Raw genomic sequence first — 21,479 nt, 5'->3', positions numbered from 1 at the left:
AACGATTCTTTCTGGTAAAGAGGGAGTCATTTTCCCTTTTTTCTGCATGTTTCCAAAGTGGAGATGCCCTCTGGTCTGTGTCCTGGAGGAGGAGTGTTGGGGTGAAAACCTCCACACCCGTTTCCACCACTTACTCAGTTCTTCACCTGGGCAGGGAGTGGCTGATGTTCTCTCAGAACCCATCAGGCCTTGATCCACATCATTGGGGGTTGTCACTGTTCTTCCGAAGCAAAAAATATTCCACCGCATCTCTCTAGACCGTCTGCCTCCTGGGTGGGTAAGAGAGTCCATGGGCTCTCCTCGGCTTCTGACTCCCGTGAGTATGCACACTTGGGTCAGGGCAGGGGCCCATTTTGAGAAGTAACTGGGTGCGTGAGCCCAGCCTGGGGTGCTCCATGAAGCTGGCAGGGTATGAGGAGACCCACCAGGAATATAGCCCAAGGCACATGTGCTAACATAGTTTAGCAGAAAGCCCTGTTCTTTGGGGTCGTTGGTACTATCTGGCCCACTAGTAAGGATGATGCTCTGGTGTCCATTTGGCACCCCCATTGTGTGTGTTCTCTTACCAGTGAGAATCTTGGAGAAAGAGGAGAGTGAAACTTGGGTCCTCTGACCTCCAGCAACTTCCAAAGTACTTGACTTTGAACTCATGCTCCAGCTGCCCTCTATGCAGGTCTTACTTTCTCATCCCCTGTGGGGCGGTTTTCTTTCCTAGAGTCGACGTCCAGAAGAAGCTTCGCCAGTCTTTGTCATATGTGTCAAACTTTTATAACCTCCTTTTGATCCTTTTCCTATGCCTACTCCTCTTTTCTTTTTTCATAACACTCTCCCTAACTTGACTATCTCTGCCAATCTTTATCCATCCCTGACCCACATCAAAAAGCAAGTAGAGACGCACCCACATCTATGATGATTATGCTTACGTGTGATACATGCATGATGCATTGTGTGTGCCTGTGCATCACATTCCCATGAATATCCCTGGATTTTGAATGCAGTAATGTTCTTTATAGAAGCAAAAAAAAGTTGCCCCAGATGCATTTTATAACTTTGTAATTAAAGTAGCCATTAAAATAATTAAATTTGGTGTTTTATAAGGACTAGCATAGTACAGTACTAGGCAATTAGTGAATATTTGTTGAATGAATGTTTGAATGGAGGAAGGCTATGAAGGAAAAATAAATGGTGGTAATAAAAGTTTAAAAACATTAAATTTTATTTTTAACACTATATACAGTGAAGAGACAGCATAAATGGATCTTACTGTATTGTAGAAAAGGATATGATTAACAGATTTACATATATTATTACCATAGTACCTTTGTTCAGAATTTCATCTGTATTATTATTATATGTATATTTGGTCTAGCAAGAGTTCACTTTCAAATTACGCAAAATGACCATGGATCAATCTCGCTTATGCACAACGTGTATGTAGACAGCACCCCTTAAACTTTCATAAGTTCCTTATTTTTAATGAGATTTATGCATAGATTTTAAAAACGTTTTAATTAAAATAGTGAAAACTTTCAATATAAATTCTGTGATTATTCATGATCACAACTATTAATGGTACATCAAAAATGGTGACATAGGTAAGAGAAGCTGTGGCTTATTTGCCTGTCTTTTAGGCCAGGTATTAGGTTGGCCAAAAAATTCGTTTGGGTTTTTCTGTAAGATGTTATAGAAAAACCCAAATGAACTTTTTGGCCAACCCAATATAGGATCACCACTTTCTCTCTCTTCATAAGAAATGGAGGACTTTCACTTCTGGTCATGGTGGAGTAACAGGGACCACATTTACTAACCAGCCTTAAGTAACCAGCCAACAAATAGTGTGTATATATATATATATATATATATATATATAATTTCAAGACAGTGGACACAGCCAAAAAATGACAGTTTTCTTTAAGAGATGAAAAAAATGTGGTGGGCCCTGTAACTGCCTGGATACTCCTTTGAGAGAGTATCCAGGCAGTGTTTCAGGGAGGGGAAAGACAGGCAGAGCCTGGCAGGCTCCCTGAGTTGAGAAGAGATAGCTGACAGTTTGGGAAGATGAAGGTGGCTAGAATTCAGAGGACTGGGCACCAGGGAGGTGAAAGCCACACAGAGTAATCCTGAGATCTGCAGAGGGCAGCCCGCAGGTATTCAGCTGAATACTGACGGGTGCATGGATTATGAGGAAACTACTCAAGGCTGGTAAAAGAACCATCTGAAAGAATTAGAGGTAACAATGCTTGACACTCACACAGGATGGGAATAAAGCTTGCCCCCACCAGCCAGAATAGAGAACCTCATGATTCATGGGACTTTTGGTAGGGTACATAAAGTGTCTTTCCTCAATAGAATAATTAAGTCTAATCATGGTTCTGGGTCTACCTAAGAAATCTTAAAAGTCAAGTCTCAAATAGAGGGGAATTCCCTGGCAGTCCAGTGATTAAGACTCCATGCTTTCACTGCCAAGGGCCTGGGTTTGATCCCTGGTCAGGGAACTAAGATCCCACAAGCTGTGCAATGTGGCCAAAACAAACAAACAAACAAACAAAACCAACCTCAAGAATATTTATAAGAATTTAAAAATAGGCATCACCCAACAAGGTAAAATTCACAGTGTCTGGAATCCAATAAAAAATTACCAGACCTGTAAAGAAGCAGGAAAATATAATCTATAATGAGAAGAAAACTCAATAAATAAAACCAATGCAGAACTGCCAAAGATGTTAGAATTAGAAGATAAGACATTGAAGCAATTATTTGGATGGTATTCAGTGTGTTTAAAAAGTAGAGACATGGGGGATATAACAAAAAATGCAATCAAACTTCTGGAAATAAAACAATGTCTGAGATGAAGAATACACTGGATGAAATTTATGGCAAATTAGAAATTTCAGAATAAAAGTAATTTTTTTTACTGACTTGGAGTTATAGCAATAAAAATTATCCAAAGTGAACCACAGAGAGAAGAGAGAAAAATAAAGAACAGAGTATCAATGGACTTTTGGGACGTTAAGCAATCTAATAAATGTATAACTAGAGGCCATTAAGGAGAGGCTCCTTCATAAAGCAGAAAAATATTTGAAGGAAAAATGGCTGAAATTTTCTAAATTTAATAAAAATTATAAACTCACAGATACAAGAAGCTCAATAAACCTAAAGCACAGGGAACACAGAAAAAAAATATATACCAAGGTATATCATAATCAAACTGCCAAAAACCAGTGATAAAGAGAAAATCTTAAAATCAGCCACAGTAAAAAGACATGTGATATATAAAAGAACAAGATTAAGATGATAGTGGATTTCTTGTTAGGAACAAACCAGCTGAGAGGACAGTGGAACAACATCTCTAAAATAATAAAACACTGAAAAACAAACCAAAAATACCTTTCATACTAGAAGCAAAATATCTTTCAAAAATGAAGGTGAAAGGAAGAGTTCCTTGGATATAGAAAATTGAAATAGTTAATCACCAGCATACTCCCAAGGTGTGAAATGTCTAAGGAGTTCCTTCAGGCAGAAGAAAGATGATACTGGAAAGAAATATGGATCTACACAGAGAAATGCAGAGCACTGGAAATGGTAACTACTTATATATGTAATATTGTTCATTATTACTTAAATTTGTTTAAAACATATTGACTGTTTAAACAAAAACATGAATAATGGAATATTGGGCTTGTAACATATGGAAAAAGTAAAGCATATGATAACAATAGTGCATGGGTTGGGAGTAGTGAAATAGAAGAATACTACTATAATATTCTTACATTATACATGAACTGATATCATGTCACTTAAAGGTAGACTGTCATAAGTTAAAGATATATCCTATAAACCTGAAGCAACCACTAAAATAACAAAACAAAGCCAGCAAAGGAGATAAAATGGAGTCATAAAAAATTCACTTAATCCACAAGAAGATAGAAAAAGAGGAAAAAGTGACTAAAGAACAAATGGAACAAATAGAAAGGAAATACCAATATGCTAGGCTCAAACCTAATGTTAGTAATTACACTAAATGTAAATAATCTAAACACTCCAATAAAAGGCAGAGATTTTCAGATTGGATAAAACAGCAAGACCTAAGTACATGCTCCCAACAAGAAACACATTTAAGTATAAAACTCCAGTTAGGTAAAATGTAAATGATGCTAACACTAATCAAAATACAGCTGAAATGGCTATAGTAGTATCAGAAAAAGTAGATTGCAGAGCAAAGAGCATTCCCAGTGATTTTAAAAAATGTTGATTTCATAATAATAAAGAGATTGATTCATGAAGAGGACATTATGATTCTAAATGTTTATGCTTCTAATAAGAAAGCTTCAAAATATCTGAAGCAAAACCAGATGAAACTGCAAAGAAAAATAGACAAATCCACAATTATAATAAAAGGTTTGAATAACCCTCTATCAATATATAAGAAAACAGGTAAACACAAAATCAATACAGGTGTAGAAGATTTGAACAACACTGTCAACCAAGTAGATCTGTATGACATTTATAGAATATATGTCTCAGTAAATTTCAAAGAATCCAAGTAATAGAGATACATTCTATGACCACAATGGAATTGAATTAGAAATCAAGCTAAATTCTAAGTCAATAACAGGAAAATCTTTTGAAAATCTCCAACTATTTGGAAACCAAATAACAAGCTTTTAAATAAACCATATGTCAAAGAAGAAATCAAAAATGAAATTAGAAAGCATTTTGAGTGGAATGAAAATCAGAATAAAACAAATCAAAATTTCTGGGATGCTACTCAAGCAGAACTTAGAGGGACATATACAACACCTATATTAGAGAAGAAGAAAGGTCTTAAATCAGTAACCCCAGCTTCCACCTTAAGACCCTAGAAAATGAAGGGCAAAATAAATCCAAGGCAAGGTAAAAAAAAAAAAAAAAAAAGGAAATGATAACAAATGAAAATCAGTAAAATGGAAAACAGAAAACAATAGAGAATATCAATGAAATCAAAAGTTAGTTTTAAAATAATATCAATAAAATTGGCAGACATCTAGCCAGACCAGTCAGGAGAAAAGGAGAGAAGACATATATACATTGTCCATATCAGGAATGGGACAGATAACATCATTAGAGATTCTACAGAGATTCTATTCTGAACTACTTTTTTGCCAACAAATTTGACAATAAGAATGAAACAGGTGAATTCCTTGAAAGATACACTATCAAAGCTCACTTGAGAAGACATAGATAACCTGAAAAACCCTGTATCTAGTGAAGAAATTGAATTTGTAGATTAAAACATTTCCACAAAGTAATTCCCAGGCCTAAACATCTTCATTGGTGAATTGTTCTAAACATTTAATGAAGAAATAGCACCAATTTGTGCAAATTCTTCTGGACAATTGAAAGGGAGGGAATATGTCCCAACTGATTACCCTGATACCAAAACAAGACAAAGACATTGTTAAAAAAAAGAAAGAAAGAAAAAGAAAATTGCAACCCAATATCCCTCACGAACATAGGTGCAAAAATTCTAAACAAATTTTTTGCAAATTAAATCTAACAATATGTAAAAAGGATAAACAAATGGAGTTCATCCCAAGGATGATGGGTTGGTTTAACATTTGAAAATCAACCAGTGCAACTTATAACAAAATTCAACATCCATTCCTGAAAAATAATTTCAGAAAACTAGGAACAGAATGTAGCCTGATAAAACTAGGAACAGAAGGTAGATCTATGTTTTCCCCTAAGATTGGGAACAAGGTTAGGATGTCCACTCTCACCATTCTGTTCAACATTGTACTGGAAGTTCTAGCCACAATAAGGTAATAAAAAGAAATAAGAGGCCTCCTTATTGGAAAGAAAAAAAAAAGTTAGAAAACTAACACTATTGATCCCAAGGCTTACTATAAAGCTTCAGTAATTAAGACGGTGTGTTATTGGCATAAAAGAAGACAAAACTTCAATGGGATAAAATAGAAAGTCCAGAAATATACCTGCACTTATATGAACAGTTAATCTTCAACAAAGGTGCAAAGACAATCTCGTGGACAACGGATAGTATAGTCTAGTCAATTAACCAGTGATGTAACAATTGAATATCCATATGCAAAAAAGGAACTTAAATCCGTACCTTATATCATATACAAAATTAACTCAAAATGAATCAAAGACCCAAATGTAAAACCTAAAATTATAACATTTCATAGTAGAAAATGTTTGCAACCTGTTTTTTTTTCAGCATAATGGGGTATCATTTATATACAAAAACCTGCACATATTTAATATATATCATTTGGTGACTTTGGACATATGTGTACACCCATGATACCATCACCCAATTAAAGTGATAAACATATCCATCACTTCCAAAAATTTCCTTGATCAATTTTTTTGATGTGTGTGTGGTAAAAACACTTAACATGAGATCTACACTCTTAAAAAAATTTGAAGTCACAACACTGTCTTTAACTATAGGGATTATGTTGTGCAGCAGGTCTCTAGTACTTATTCATCTTGTATAACTGTAAATTTATACCTATTGAATAGTTACTCCCTACATCTCCCTCTTCTCATGCCCTGGCAACTGCCAGTCTATTTTTTGCTTCTATAGATTTGACTATTTTAGATATCTCATATAAGGGGAATCAAATGTCCCTCAGCGGATGAATGGATAAAGAAAATGTGATATATACATACAAAGGAATCTTATTCAGCCTTAAAAAAGAAGGAAATTTGCAACTACGTGGATGGACCTGGAACACATTATGCTAAATGAAATAAACCAGTCAGAGAGGCAAAATTTTATTTGATACCAAAAGCATGATCCATACAAGTGCAAATTGATAAATTAGAGTTCATCAAAATGTTAAAAGTTCACTTGTGTATAAGATACTCTTAAGAGAATAAAAAGGCAAGGTACAGAAACATATTTGTGGGAGAAATATGTTAAAAAATTATCATATTCAGAATACATAACTTTCAAAACCTAATAATAAGGAAACAACCCATTAAAATGGGTAAAATATATGAACACACACTTCACTAAGAACTCATATGCGTAACAAATAAGCTTGTGAGTAAAAGATCAGTACGTTAGTCTTTAGGGACATGCAAATTAAAACTACAGTACACCCCTGTAATTTATTATTTTAATTAGATTATTTGCAAATGTTGATTTTATTTTTGGTATCCAATTATTCATGATACACTCACAATTCATCCCTTTATACCAGGGTGTCAAGATACTATACTAGTTGGAGGGGAATCAGTGGTAGGCAGTCATTTGAAGACAGGAGGACAGGCACCCTCACTAGGTTCTGAGGTGTCAAGGTCCTCCTCTGGGCTTGCTACCCTCATTGAGATGAATCTGCCCAGAATGGCTGAGCTGCCCATGTCATGTCCTGGTTATAGATGTTCTAGAGTTGTACTCAATTCATTCATTCATTCATTCATTTCTTGCCCAGAATGGCTGGGCTGCCCATGTCGTGTCCTGGTTACAGATGTTCTAGAGTTGTACTCAAATCATTCATTCACTCATTCATTCATTTATTTCCTGCCTATTCTTTTCTAGGCAATGTGCGAGGCCCTGAGGATGTAAAGATGAATACCACACAATCCCCGTCTTAATGGAGCTTAGAAATGAATGGGTAAGATAAGGATGTAAGAAAAGAGTTTTGCTAACCTTTTCCACCTCCAGCTCCTATTATGGTGTTTGGCACAGGGTAAGTGCTTAGCACCTTTGTGTGGGATGAATGAATGAACAAACGAATGAATAGTTTGAAGAGAAGCTGAAGAAGCAGCCCTAAATGATGTAGGCTGATCGTGTTTGAAGGCTGAGGGGCTTGGTTGTGCAGGCCCCCAGAGTGCTGACAGGCTCAGGCGGAGACGTGATATGGGCACATCCAGTAGAATTCCACTGTCTGCAAGGGACCTGAGAGATCTCCATCAGGAAGTGACTCACAGCACTACACTTCACCCAAGGGCCAGGCTTTGCCAGCTGAGGTCATTCCAGAATTCCTAGGGACTCCCAACCAACTCCACAGTAGATGCTCTTTTTCCATGTCCTTCCTATCTCTCTGTGGGAGCTGGGCTTGTCCAATTTTCAGATAGTCTTGGGCATTTTGTGCAGGGGACATGTGCCATGAAACTCATTCCCTTGAATTCATGAAAATCGGCATTAACAGTGTGAAAAATAAAGCATTCTAGAGTAGCGAAACAAATAGAGTTAAGCATCCGGAAGATCTGTGTTTGAGTCTTGCCTTGACCACTTTCCAACTGTGTGATCTTTAAGTGGAAAGTGGGATAAAATTATCTTTGTTCAACCATTCATGAAAGGTTTAAATTGGATAAGATCAATAGATTATTTCGGACAAAGACTAATGTATGGTAAGAACCCAGTAATTGGTAGTGTTGCCAGAATTACCACTGTAAATACTGTATTGGGATGGCTTGATTCCCCAAGTTTGGAGGAGTCGAGGAAGGATTTCTGGAATAAGTATTCCTTGAGGCAGGTCATGACGTAAGCATAGGAGTCATCCAGATGAACAAGTAGGGGAAGAATGTTCCAGGTTCAGGGTATAATGAGACTCGGGCAAAGTCAAGGATGGAAGAGGCCAGTATGTTCAGGGGTCTGCATGGGCCAGAGTGCCGGGTGCCTGTGCAGAAGTGGCAAGAGGTGATCTGGTAAAGGACTCAGTGCATGCAGGGCTGTGGGTGTCCTGCCCAAGAGCTGGGCTTTATCCTTGAAGGAAACAATGAGGTGTCATTACAGGGTTCTAAACTCTTCAGGTCCATGTTTTAAGATATTTTCCTGAGAGCCTAGCTCTCCTAGGTCTTAGGGAGACCTTCACAACCCATCCACAGAGTTCAAACAAACAAACAAACATCTAAATCTTGGAAATAAGGCAAAGAAAGGACAACATCTTCTTTCAGCATCACACAGGGGCATTGTTATGCAAGCCCCCCAAGCATTATTTAATTATAGGAGAATGTACCTTTGTTAGACTATTTCATCACTGGTTGAAAGCCCAGATACTATGGAATTACACATTAACTCGATGTTTTGTTTTCTTTTTTCCTAGTGGAGAGACAATTGATTTGTACCTGGTAGGAACGATAAATCCAAATGTTAAGGCCTTATTGGACTATCAGGACATTAACCAGTTTTGTGTCTAACCTAACAACTTTATTCTTTTTTTTAAAACCCAATTCCTCAAATGCTTTTTGAATCAGCTTTACCCAATGCTCTGATTTTCTCATTATAAGTTAAATAAGTCCTTGATGTGTTTTCTTTCTATATATGCATGATAACTGTGTTCACTTTTTGAAAGTCACACTTTGGCGTCAGTGTTTTAGCCAAAAATCCCTGTGAAAGAGCAAGTGATGGAACTGGAAAGCCTGGAGCTGTTTTCTTAGTCTTTTGCCTTGGGATGCCCAGTCCCTGAGATCATTGGAAAGGTTCCTCTGGGCATTAGTAGGGAGTATTGTGACTCAGGTTGGTACCCTGGGACCTCGGCAGCTTTAGTCGATGGTGAGGAGCAGCGAGCACAGGCACAGGGGGGCTGACTCAGCTCAGCATGGTTGAGAGGGGTTTGATTGGGGCCAGCATGGACTCTGGTCCAGCAGATGGGACAGGCAGGGGGATTCCCTGCAGCAGGTAATATCAGAGTCAGACCCCTAGTAGCACCCCTCCCTGTATGTTGCTAGACATAAATCTCTTGAAAACAGAACTCGAGCCAATAGCTGTCCAACATCAGGGATACGGGCTGCATCCAGCCTCTTGTGGGAGGGTTAGCAAGGGTGTTCAGGCTGCAGGGACCCACATCCCAGTGGAGAACTGAAAACAAGCCCAAAGCATTGTCTTTCAGATCTGGCCAGTGGGTTAGGAGCAGGTGAGAGTGGGGAGACTACAGCTCAGGACTATAGCTCCTGGGGTTCAACCCCAGACCTGCCAGATATTGTGTCAGAGGCAAAGAAGATCTGCCTACACGGCCTCATTTGTCCTTTCATTTATTCATTCACCCAGTACAAGGATGTATTGCTGAGCAAATGCCAGGCTCAAGAGACCCAGTAGGTAGGAGGGTTTCCATGACTACGTTGATAGGACTAGCGAAGATGGCCCTGTCATGTCCCATCTTTCTATGGACCCATTTCCCCTGCCTTCCCTGCAGTATGATTGGGAGCAGAAGAGCAGTATTATGTTTACAAAGACTAAATCGGACCTCATTAAGACACCCCGAGTGGTGAACAACTGTCATTAACATTCAGCTCCTTTGACCACCCAACCTGTGTTGGGAGAATCCCTCCCATGATGTGTCAGTGCCTTTCTAATGCAAAGCTCAGGAATAAGCTTCTCCAGATGCCCTTGTGGCTGGAGGCAGGCATGTGATGAGGCTCTGTCAGTCACAGGCACGCTGGACAAACTTCAGTTTGGAAGCATGTGACCCACAGAGGCAGGGACCACATGGGCTCCACTTTGGCAAGGGTGGTGCAGAGACACCCGGCCTCCAGAAGCAGCACAGGTCCAGCCTGTGCCCGGTGATGGGGTGGGTGAGTTTCCCAGGGAGGCTCAGGGATAAACACCACTGACTGTTGGCAATCTCTCTGTAGTACTTGGCTCAGGCCAGTTGCCCTGAAGCCCTGAGGGTTTCCAAGCCCATAATGGACTCCTTCTCCAAAGAAGAGTCCAATTCAATACATCTGTCTCCATTTAGGCATTTACGTGAACCTCTAGGGAAGTTTCACACAAAAGAAATTCTGGTAAGCAGTTAGATAACCCTATGAGCTCTGTCTTGCCTCCTTCTTTAATAGAAATGTAGGATGATTAGTTATATTGGATCCCTTCCATCAGGAACGGAACAGGGAATGGTTATCACTGAAATAGACCCTCATTCTGTATTTGCTTTCCCTGTTCACCAAGCTTCTGACAACATTATTTGTGGACTTACAGAAAGCCTAACTTACCATATGGTATCCCACATAAGACTGTTCATTCATTCATTCATTAGTTAGTAAAGGAGCTCATTTATAGCAAAGGAGGTAAGGACATATTAAAAAAGACCTATGTTGTCACTTGTACTGCCTAGCTTGGTTCAGGGCGTGCCTGGGACGGGTTTAAGCAGTCACGAGATCTACCCTCAATGAACACCCTTCCAGAGTAGGTATATCAGATCTTTGAGTAGCCAGGATATGCCGTGTTTCCATGGTCATTTCCCAATTCCATTCTGTGCGATTTATTCAGCAGATACTCTGGGCCAGATGCTTTATGTACCTTGTTGCACGTATGCAGTTCTCACAGCAGCCCATTTTCCACGTGACAAGACCAAGGGCCAGAGAGTATAAGTTGTCCAAGACTACAAGCTAGTAGCTTCAGAGTTGGGCTTGAAACCCACCCATGCCCACGTTCTTTTCACTTCATTATGCCACCTCCTTTCATGGGGAACTGAAGGGAGTAATTCCTGCACTGCCTCTCATGGCTCTCCCTCTTCCCCCTCCTTACTCTTACTCTGACTTCAGAATTAGAGCCATAATCCACAGTCCAAAAGGACATTTGAGAGTATGGCACTACTTATGAGGTATCCAGTTAGGAAAAGGAGCACTACTTTAGGTCACCTCCCCTTGACTGGGTATAGACAATATTAAGGAAAGAGATTTCACAACTTATTATAAAGCTATAGTAATCAAAACTGGCATTGGCTGTGGTATAGCACAGCGAGCTCAGCTTGGTGCTCTGTGATTACCTAGATGGGTGGGGGGGGGGAGGGAGGTCCAAGAGGGAGGGGATACATATGTATACATGTAGCTGATTCACTTCATTGTACAGCAGAAATGAACACAACATTATAAAACAATTATACTCCAATAAAAAATATATATATAAACAAAAAACAAAAAAATGAAAAACAAAACAAAACAAAAAAATTGGTGCTGGCACAGGATAGACAGATAAACCAATGAAATAGAATCAAGGATTCAGAAATAAACTCATATATCTATGGCCAGTGAATTTTTGGCAAGGGTGTCAAGACCATTCAATGGGGAAAGAATAGTCTCTTCAACAAATGGATTGGGACAACTGGAAATTGACATGAAAAAGAATGAAGTTAGGAGGAGAGGTGGCCAAAATGGTGGAGTAGGAAGACCCTGAACATACCTCCTCCCACGGACACACCAAAATTACAGCTACTTACAGAGCAACTACCTGTGAGAATGACCTAATGACTAGCAGAAAAGATTTTCCACAAATAAGACATAAAGAAGAAACCACAAGAGATGGGTAGGAGGGGCAGAGACATGGTATGGGGAAGACCTACACCCCAGGCCAGTGACCCACAAACAGGAGAAATACCACAATTGTAGAGGTCTTCTCCAAGGAGAAAGGGGTCTGAGCCCCACATTGGGCTTCCCAGCCCGGGGGTCACGCGCTGGGAATATGAGGCCCCAGAATGTCTGGCTTTGAAAACTAGTGGGCTTATGTTTGGGAGAGCCAGAAGGCTACTGGAAACAGAGAATACACACTTAAAAAGTGCACACAAAATCTCACACACTCCGAGTCCCAGCCTAGAGGCAGTAGTTTGAAAGGAGCCTGTGTCAGACCCACTTGATGATCTTGGAGAACCTCCTGTAGAGGCAGGAGGCAACTGGGGACAGAGATGCTGACGGCCGCCATTAGTGGAAGATGATTCTACTGTCATAACACCAGTGGGCCAACACCAGCTCTAAGTCTCACCCCTGGGACCAGGCAGACAGCTGTGTGGGGACCTGGCCCTGCCTACCAGCAGGCTGGCATCAGCCCCAACCCCCCCTTGGGCCAAGTAGACAGCTGTGCTTGGACCCAGTCCCACCAATCCTGACCACCCTCCACTCCCTGGGTCTGTGCAGCCAATTCTGTAGGAAGCCTACCTGGCCCTCCAGTAGGCCCACAGCTCTTACATGAGCCACAGCCTGGTTTGGGGGACCAGCCCCACCTACCCACATGCCCACAGTAGTCAGCCCTGCCACAATAGAAGGGTGCAGACCCATGTTTTTTTCTAGTAGTTTTATGGTTTCAGGTCTTGCATTTAAGTCTTTAACCAACTTTGAGTTTATTTGTGTGTATGGTGTGAGAAAATAGTCCAGTTTTATTCTTTTGCATGTTGCTATCCAGTTTTTCCAACACCATTTATTGAAGAGGCTGTCTTTTTTCCATTGTATATTCTTGCCTCCTTTGTTGTAGGTTAGTTGACCGTATAAGTGTGGGTTTATTTCTGGGCTCTCTATTTTGTTCCTTTGATGTATGTTCATTTATTTTCAGTACCATACTGTTTGATTATTGTAGCTTTGTGGTATAGTTTGAAATTGGGAAGGGTGACATAGGTTTTAGCAATTTTTTTTTTGGATATGTCTCCTAAGGCAAGAGAAACAAAAGCAAAAATAACAACTGGGACCACATCAAACTAAAAATCTTTTGCATAGTGAAGGAAGCTATCAACAAAATGAAAAGGCAGCCTACTGAATGGGAGAAGATATTTTCAAACAATACATCTGATAAGGGATTAATACCCAAAGTATAAAAAGAACTCATACAATTCAGCATCAAAAAACCCGGCAGTTGGGCCTCCCTGGTGGCGCAGTGGTTGAGAGTCCGCCTGCCGATGCAGGGGATACGGGTTCGTACCCCGGTCTGGGAGGATCCCATATGCCGCGGAGCGGCTGGGCCCGTGAGCCATGGCCGCTGGGCCTGCGCGTCCGGAGCCTGTGCTCCGCGACGGGAGAGGCCACAGCAGTGAGAGGCCCGCGTACCGCAAAAAGAAAAAAAAAAAAAAAAAAAAAAAAACCCGGCAGTGCAGTTAAAACTGTGCAGAGGATCTGAATAGACATTTTTCCCAAAGAAGACATGCAGACGGCCAACAGACACATGAATAAATGCTCAATATCACTAATCATCAGGGAAATGCAAGTCAAAACCACCATGAGATACAACTTCACACCTGTCAGAATGACTGTTCTCAAAAAGACAAAAAATAGCTAGTGTTGGTGAGGACGTGGAGAAAAGGGAGCCTTCGTGCCCTGTTGGCAGGAATATAAATTGGTGCAGCCACTACAGAGAACAATATGGAATTTCCTTAAAAAATTAAAAATAGAGCTACCATTTGATCAGTAATTTCACTTCTGGGTTTACCCACAGAAAACAAAAACACTAATTGGAAAAGATACATGCACCCCCATGTTCACTGCAGCATTATTTACAAAAGCCAAGACATGAAAGCAACCTAAGTGTCCATCAATAGATAAATGAATAAAGAAGATGTGGTACACATATACCATGGAATACTACACAGTCATACAAAAAATGAAATCTTGCCATTTGCATCAACATGGATGGGTATAGAGGGTATTATAGTAAGTGAAATAGGTCAGATAGAGAAAGATAATTACCATACAATCTCACTTATATATGGAATCTAAAAAAAAAAAAACCAAAACAAATGAATGAATATAACAAAACAGAGACAGACTCATAGATACAAAGAATAGGTGTTTGCCAAGGGGGTGGGGGTCGAGGGGTGAAATAGATTAAAGGGATTAAGAGATGCAAACTTCCAGTTATAAAGTAAATAAGCCATGGGGAATGTAATATACAGCATAAGGAGTATGGTCAGTAGTATTGTAATAACTTTGTATGGGAACAGATGGTTACTAGACTTACAGTGGTGATCATTTCATAACATATGCAAATGTCAAATCACTATGTAGTACACCTGAAACTCAGATAATATTATACATCAACTATATTTTGATTAAAAAAAAAGACCTCTGCAATGACTAGTCATTGGCTGGGATCAGCCCAGCAGAAGCATGGCCTCCCTCTGTATGAATGTGATGGTAAATCCAGGTGGACCACAGCCAGGCTGCCAGTCATTTATGCTACCTACACTAGGAGCCCTGAAAGGTGCATTTTCATGGCTGCCACACTGTTTGGCTGAGTTCCAGCCAATGGAATGTGGGCAGGACTGATGTGTGCCTCTTCTAGGTCTGGCCTATAAACGCTTTATGCTCATTTCTCCTTGCCTACTTGATATGCGCAAGTATAGGAACCTTGGAGCCATGTGTTGAAGAACCAAAGATAGAAGAAGCTTGACCCACCACTTAAAGAAGAGCCACCCACCAATCAGAAACACTCATTTAAGGCATCCCTTAAGTGAGAAGCTTCTATTGTGTTTTTAAAAAAGAAAAGAGAAAGGAAAAGAATGAATTTGGAACCCTACCTCTATAAAAATCAACTCAAAATGGATCAAAGACCTAAGTATAAGAGCTAAAACCATAAAACTCTTAGAAGAAAGCATAGGAGTAAATATTCATGACCTTGGATTTGGCAATGGATTCTTAGATATGACAGAAATAGTGCAAGCAACAAAAGAAAAAATAGATAAATTGGACTTCATCAAAATTAAAAATTTTTGTGCAACAAAGAACATTATCAAGTAAATGAAAAGACAGCCTACAGAATGGGAGAAAATATTGGCAAATCATATGTCCAATAAAGATCTGGAATATATAAAGAACTCTTACAATTCAACAGCAAAAGACAACCAATTGAAAAATGGGTGAAGGCACCCTAACACCATAGACAAAAATAAACTCAAAATGGATTAAAGACCTAAATGTAAGGCCAGACACAATAAAACTCAGAGTACAACATAGGCAGAACACTCTATGACATAAATCATAGCAGGATCGTTTTTGACCCACCTCCTAGAGAAATGGAAATAAAAACAAAAATGGGACCTGATGAAACTTCAAAGCTTTTGTACAGCAAAGGAAACCATAAACAAGACAAAAGACAACCCTAAGAATGGGAGAAAATATTTACAAATGAAGCAACTGACAAGGGATTAATCTCCAAAATACAAGCAACTCTTGCAGCTCAATATAAAAAAAACAAACAACCCAATCCAAAAAATGGGCAGAAGACCTAAACAAACATTTCTCCAAAGAAGACATACAGATGGCCAACAAATACATGAAAAGATACTCAACATCACTAATCATTAGAGAAATGCAAATCAAAACCACAATGAGGTATCACCTCACACTGGTCAGAATGGTCATCATCAAAAAATCTAGAAACAATAAATGCTGGAGAGGGTGTAGAGAAAAGGGAACCCTCTTGCACTGTTGGTGGGAATGTAAATTGATACAGCCATTATGGAGAATAGTATGGAGGTTCCTTAAAAAACTAAAAATAGAACTACCATATGACCCAGCAATCCCACTACTGGGCATATACCCTGAGAAAACCATAATTCAAAAAGAGTCATGTACCACAATGTTCATTGCAGCACTATTTACAATAGCCAGGACATGGAAGCAACCTAAATATGCATCAACAGATGAATGGATAAAGAAGTTGTGGCACATATATACAATGGAATATTACTCAGCCATAAAAAGGAATGAAATTGAGTTATTTGTAAGTGAGGTGGATGGACCTAGAATCTGTCATACAGAGTGAAGTAAGTCAGAAAGAGAAAAAAAAATACCATATGCTAATGCATACATATGGAGTTTAAAAAAGCAGCACTGATGGCAGAGCAGGAATAAAGACGCAGACGTAGAGAATGGACTTGAGGGCACGGGGGGAAGGGGAAGCTGGAATGAAGCGAGAGAGTAGCACTGACATATATACACTACCAAATGTAAAATGGATGGCTAGTGGGAAGTTGCTGCATAGCACAAGGAGATCAACTCGATGCTTTGTGACGACCTAGAGAGATGGGATAGGGAGGGTGGGAAGAAGGCTCAAGAGGGAGGGGATATGGGGATATATGTGTACATAATAGCTGATTCACTTTGCTGTACAGCAGAAACTAACACAACATTGTAAAGCATTTATACTCAAATAAAGATGTGAAAAAAAATGGGTGAAGGATTTGAATAGACATTTCTTCAAAGAAGATGGCCAACAAGCAGGTGAAAAGATGCTCAACATCATTAGTCATTAAAGAAATGCAAATCAAAACCTCAATGAGATTGCACTTCACAGTCACAATGATGACTATTAAGAAAAAAATAAGTGTCGGTGAGAATGTGGAGAATTTGGAACTCGCGTACATTACTGGTGGGAATGTAAAATGGTTCAGTCACTGAAGAAAACATTGGTGATTCCTCAAAAAGTTAAACATAAGGGCTTCCCTGGTGGTGCAGTGGTTGAGAATCCGCCTGCCGATGCAGGGGACACAGGTTCGACCCCCGGTCTGGGAAGATCCCACGTGCCGCGGGGGCAACAAAGCCCCATGCGCTATAACTACTGAGCCTGTGCTCTATAACCCGCAAGCCACAACTACTGAGCCTGCGTGCCTAGAGCCAGTGATCCACAACAAGAGAAGCCACCACAATGAGAAGCCCAAGTACTGCAACGAAGAGTAGCCCCAGCTCAGCCCAACTAGAGAAACCCTGTGCGTAGCAACAAAGACCTAACACAGAAATAAATAAATAAAATTAATAATTTTTTTTAAAAAGCTAAACTTGGAATTACCATGTGACCCAGCAATTCCACTCTTAGATCTATACCCCAAAGAAATGAAACAAGTACTCAAATAAGTGTACCTGTTTACAGTAGCACTATTCACAGTCACCAAAAGGTAGAAAGCCAAATATGCATCAATGGATGAATGGATAAAAATATTGTGGTGTATACATACATGAAGTACTATTTGGTTATAAAAAGGAATGAAGTACTGATACTTCGTACAACAATGTAGATGAGCCTTGAAAACATTATGCTAAGTGAAAGAGACCAGACGCAAAAGGTCACGTATTATACAATTACATTTATATGAAATGTCCAGAATAGGCAAATTCATAGAGGTGGAACACAGATTGTGGTTGTCCGGGGCTGGAGGTGGGAAGGAAGTAACTGCTTAATAGGTATAGGGGGCTTCCCTGGTGGCGCAGTGGTTGAGAGTCCACCTGCTGATGCAGGGGACACGGGTTCATGCCCCGATCCGGGAGGATCCCACGTGCCGCAGAGCTGCTGGGCCCGTGGGCCATGGCCGCTGGGCCTGCGCATCCAGAGCCTGTGCTCCGCAACGGGAGAGGCCACGGCAGTGAGAGGCCCACGTACAGGGAAAAAAAAAAAAAAAAGGTATAGGGTTTCCTTTTGTGGTCATGAAAATATTTTACAACTAGATAGAGATGGTGGTTGCATAAAATGGTGTATTAAATGCTACTGAATTCTTCACTTTAAAAAGGTTAACTTTATTTTGTGTGAATTTTACCTCAGTAAAATATATATTGGGAAAAAAAAAAAGGATTAGAGTCAGCCCCGTAGCGGAGGACACTACCCAGGGTGCGTGGCAGGTGGGGTGAGGCAGGAAGTGCAGCTCAGATTTAAGCAGCAGCTTAACCAGGAGAGTGTCCAGAGGGAGATGCACCCTCACCTGCCTGGGTGGCGCTCTGCAAGCGGCTCCTTGGGTCAGCCCGCTGATTCTACAGCTTCTTGCGAGTTAATCTGAGCCTCTGGAGGTTTTATCAGGCTCTCGCCAGCTCCTCCTCCACCTGCCTGGCTGGCCAGAGGGCCCTGGCCAGGCTCCAGGGAGCTCGCGGCTCACTTCTCCGTCTTGCAGCCCAAGCAGCCAGCCTCGCCAGGGTCTGGCTCACCTTCAGTGGGTTCCAAGGGGCCAGGCCGGCTCCAGCTCTGGAGTGGGGCTCCCCAGCTCTGCAGACACTGCAAATCCTTCTTCTTAGCACAGCTGCCAGGATTGAGACCACTTTGGCAGCTCTGGGAAAAGGGCTTGGGACCACCTCCAGGAACACGGGTAAGTGATAGGGTCTGAGCTCTGGGGCCTCACCAGGGGAATAGACTGTCTCTCACACATTTGAGGTGGATGTGACCCACACTGATCTCCTTACCTTAGACCCACAAGAGGGCTTTGGCTGTTTTCTGGGGGTAAGGGCGGGGGATATCTCATGAACATGCTTCTGGCTAACTTCTACTTGATCTTCAGAGCTTAACACAGACATCACCTTCTGCAGGAAGCCTTCCCAAGCCCTAAGGTGCCCTTTCTCTGTGTCCTCAAGGCATCCTGCACTTCCTATATAGCATTTTCTATACTAGATTATAAATGTCTTATGCTAGCCGGTGGACTCCCTTGTTGCTGGGTGCCCTCTTCCGGGGGTCCTCTTACCTCCACATCAGTGACCCTGTCGGTGTCTTGGGTGCCTGCTATTGATCTGGGGACGGAGGGCTAGTCCCTTCTCTTAATTTGCCAGGCAAGTACCTGTTCACTCTTGTGTGCAAATGTACACACACACACACACACACACACACACACAACCTCAAGGAAAGTTCAGTCTGTTCCTCAGTCCAGGTGTCTGTGATAGAATCTGAACTACAGAACTGGGGTGGCAATGGGCCGAGTGATGAGCATAATAAGCTCAAGTCCTTGCACCACACCAGGCATGGATCTCCCTGACCAGACCTTTAGGGCGTTGACCCCCAAGTAGGTGTCCTCTTGGTTGATCAGATCTCCCATTTGGACCTGTTTCTCATCCTCATTCTTCTCCATTTTGCTTTTCTCCTTTCCCGGGTGGGAGCTACTCCCTCCGTTGGGGTATCCCAGCTCCTCATCAGTATTAGAGTCCCCATTCATTTATTGCTGCTCAGAGTGAGGGGGAGACTTGGAGCCTGGAAGTCAGACAAGAGAAGGGAGGGGACCCTGACCTCTGGGGGGAAGCTTCCTCTTTCTTTTTGTTCCTCTATGATCACTCCAAACTCTTTTAAACGACAAATCACTTATACTGCAAGTGTTAATCTCCTGCCCACAGACTTCAATGATCTATACACAAGATTCATGTCTTGCTGCTGACATAATTTTTGGACTTTATTATGCTGGAAGAGTGTCTGTCTCTTTCCCAACCTTGACTGTGACATTACAAAACCCCCTTCTATTGGTTTGACCTTGGAGAGCTCTGTTTTCAAATCCCACTTCTCGTTTCCCCCATTGCAGCAATTAGGGCTGGGGGTGAGTGGAAAGCTGTTAGTCTTGGTGCAGATAGACACAGGCCAGGTCTTAAAACTCAAGTTTTGGGCTGGGAGCAGCCAGGCCACTGGCAGACGCAGGAGGTCATGGCTATAGCCTCCCGTACGAGTGAGTAAGACACAGCCCCTAGGCTCAATAGCACACAGTCTAGTGTGTGTTTGGGAGCAGAGAGGCCCCTGGAAATTCAACATGTGGTGTAATAAGTCTAAAAGGGAAGTACATGATGCTTTGAGAGCACAGAGAATGGGAGCCTAACCTTGTGCATGAAGGAAGACTTCCTGGATGAGGTGATATCTGGGTTGGGCCATGAAGAGCAAACAAAAGTTATCCAGGAGCATATCCATCTGCACCATGATCCCTGAATTCTCTCCTCTCTCTCAAGTTCTGGAGACACTAGAGAGGCATCTGAGATGCCCCCCTGTGCTTTGTCTGGGATAATTTGGTTTGATAACCTTCTGAAGCATTAGCTGGACCGAGGCACCCATGGCTATTCCCCTCTGACCCGAGGCAGATGTGGAGACCTCTAGAGGGACTGGAGGTTCTTGGAAAGCCTTGGGGTTGCCATATGTGGTACCACTCCTGATTTCTGTCCAGGAGAGTCTCAGATATGAGATGAATCTGAGTTTGGGATGTAGGATATTAGTGGTTTCCACTCTCAGCACCTTTGCTATGTGATGGCATCTGTCCCAAGGACTAAAACATATGAATCCAAGTGGGAGCCATAAGCCATCCTCACAGTGACTCTTCCTCCCATGGTTGAGGAAGGGAGCTGGAGATATTGCTCTAACTTTGCTTGAGTGGTGTACTTCCCAAAGCTGGAGTCGTTCAGGCTACACTATCACCTGGGACAGCTGCAACTGGAGAGTCTAGAGCAGGCTTTGCTCTGCCAAATTCAATGAATAATCTCAGATGGGCTAAGGAAAACTTGGCCTAAGGGCTTGGTGGGACCTTGGCCACATGAAACAGAAGGCAAGATGAAAAAGCCGGGAACGTGTGGGATTAGCATGCAGGGATGGGCTAGCAGTGGGATGCCCTTGGGGTGGATGTGCCTAATATTGCTATTTGGCCACTATTATAATATGAATTCAAGGGAGGGACTCTTTTTATTCTTCTTCTTCTTACTGTTGAGGGAGCTTGTGGTCTAGGTGGGCTGGGGGATGAGAATATACAAAATAAGGATGGAGTTTTTATTATTTTGCAAAGTAATATTAGTCGTACTTTACCCTAGTTTTTAGCTGTGTCCCTGAGTCCAATTGCATACGGAACCCAATAAAGAGATACCTATCTATTCACGGCTATACAAAGACACAACAGAGCCTTGACATTACTGGTTTTCAGGGTGGAAAGGGAACCATATAAGTATTTACCCCTTCTGCACAGCTACCCTGGGGTAGTGGGGGGGTGGCGTTTGATGTAACCAACAATGAGGTAGGGACTCAGTAAGAGATCAGATCTGTTCCATTCGCAACCAGTTTGGAC

The 21,479-nt window shown here is 41.4% G+C and overlaps 1 protein-coding gene across 1 annotated transcript in view; it reads left to right on the top strand.

The window, feature by feature from the left end:
* LOC308628400 (S-adenosyl-L-methionine-dependent tRNA 4-demethylwyosine synthase TYW1) overlaps nucleotides 1-7,663 on the top strand; it is a 216,535-nt gene extending 208,872 nt beyond the window's left edge. Inside the window, exon 17 of the mRNA XM_081255246.1 lies at nucleotides 7,550-7,663. The gene's annotated coding sequence lies outside the window, so the exon portion shown is untranslated. The remainder of the gene's footprint in view (nucleotides 1-7,549) is intronic.
* Nucleotides 7,664-21,479: the final 13,816 nt, after the last annotated feature.

Source organism: Mesoplodon bidens (assembly GCF_964165515.1).
Source record: "Mesoplodon bidens genome assembly, chromosome: 15".
Taxonomy (NCBI): Eukaryota; Metazoa; Chordata; class Mammalia; order Artiodactyla; family Ziphiidae; genus Mesoplodon; species Mesoplodon bidens.
The sequence above is the reverse complement of the archived record's forward strand: the minus strand, read 5'-3'. Positions and strand labels throughout refer to the sequence as shown.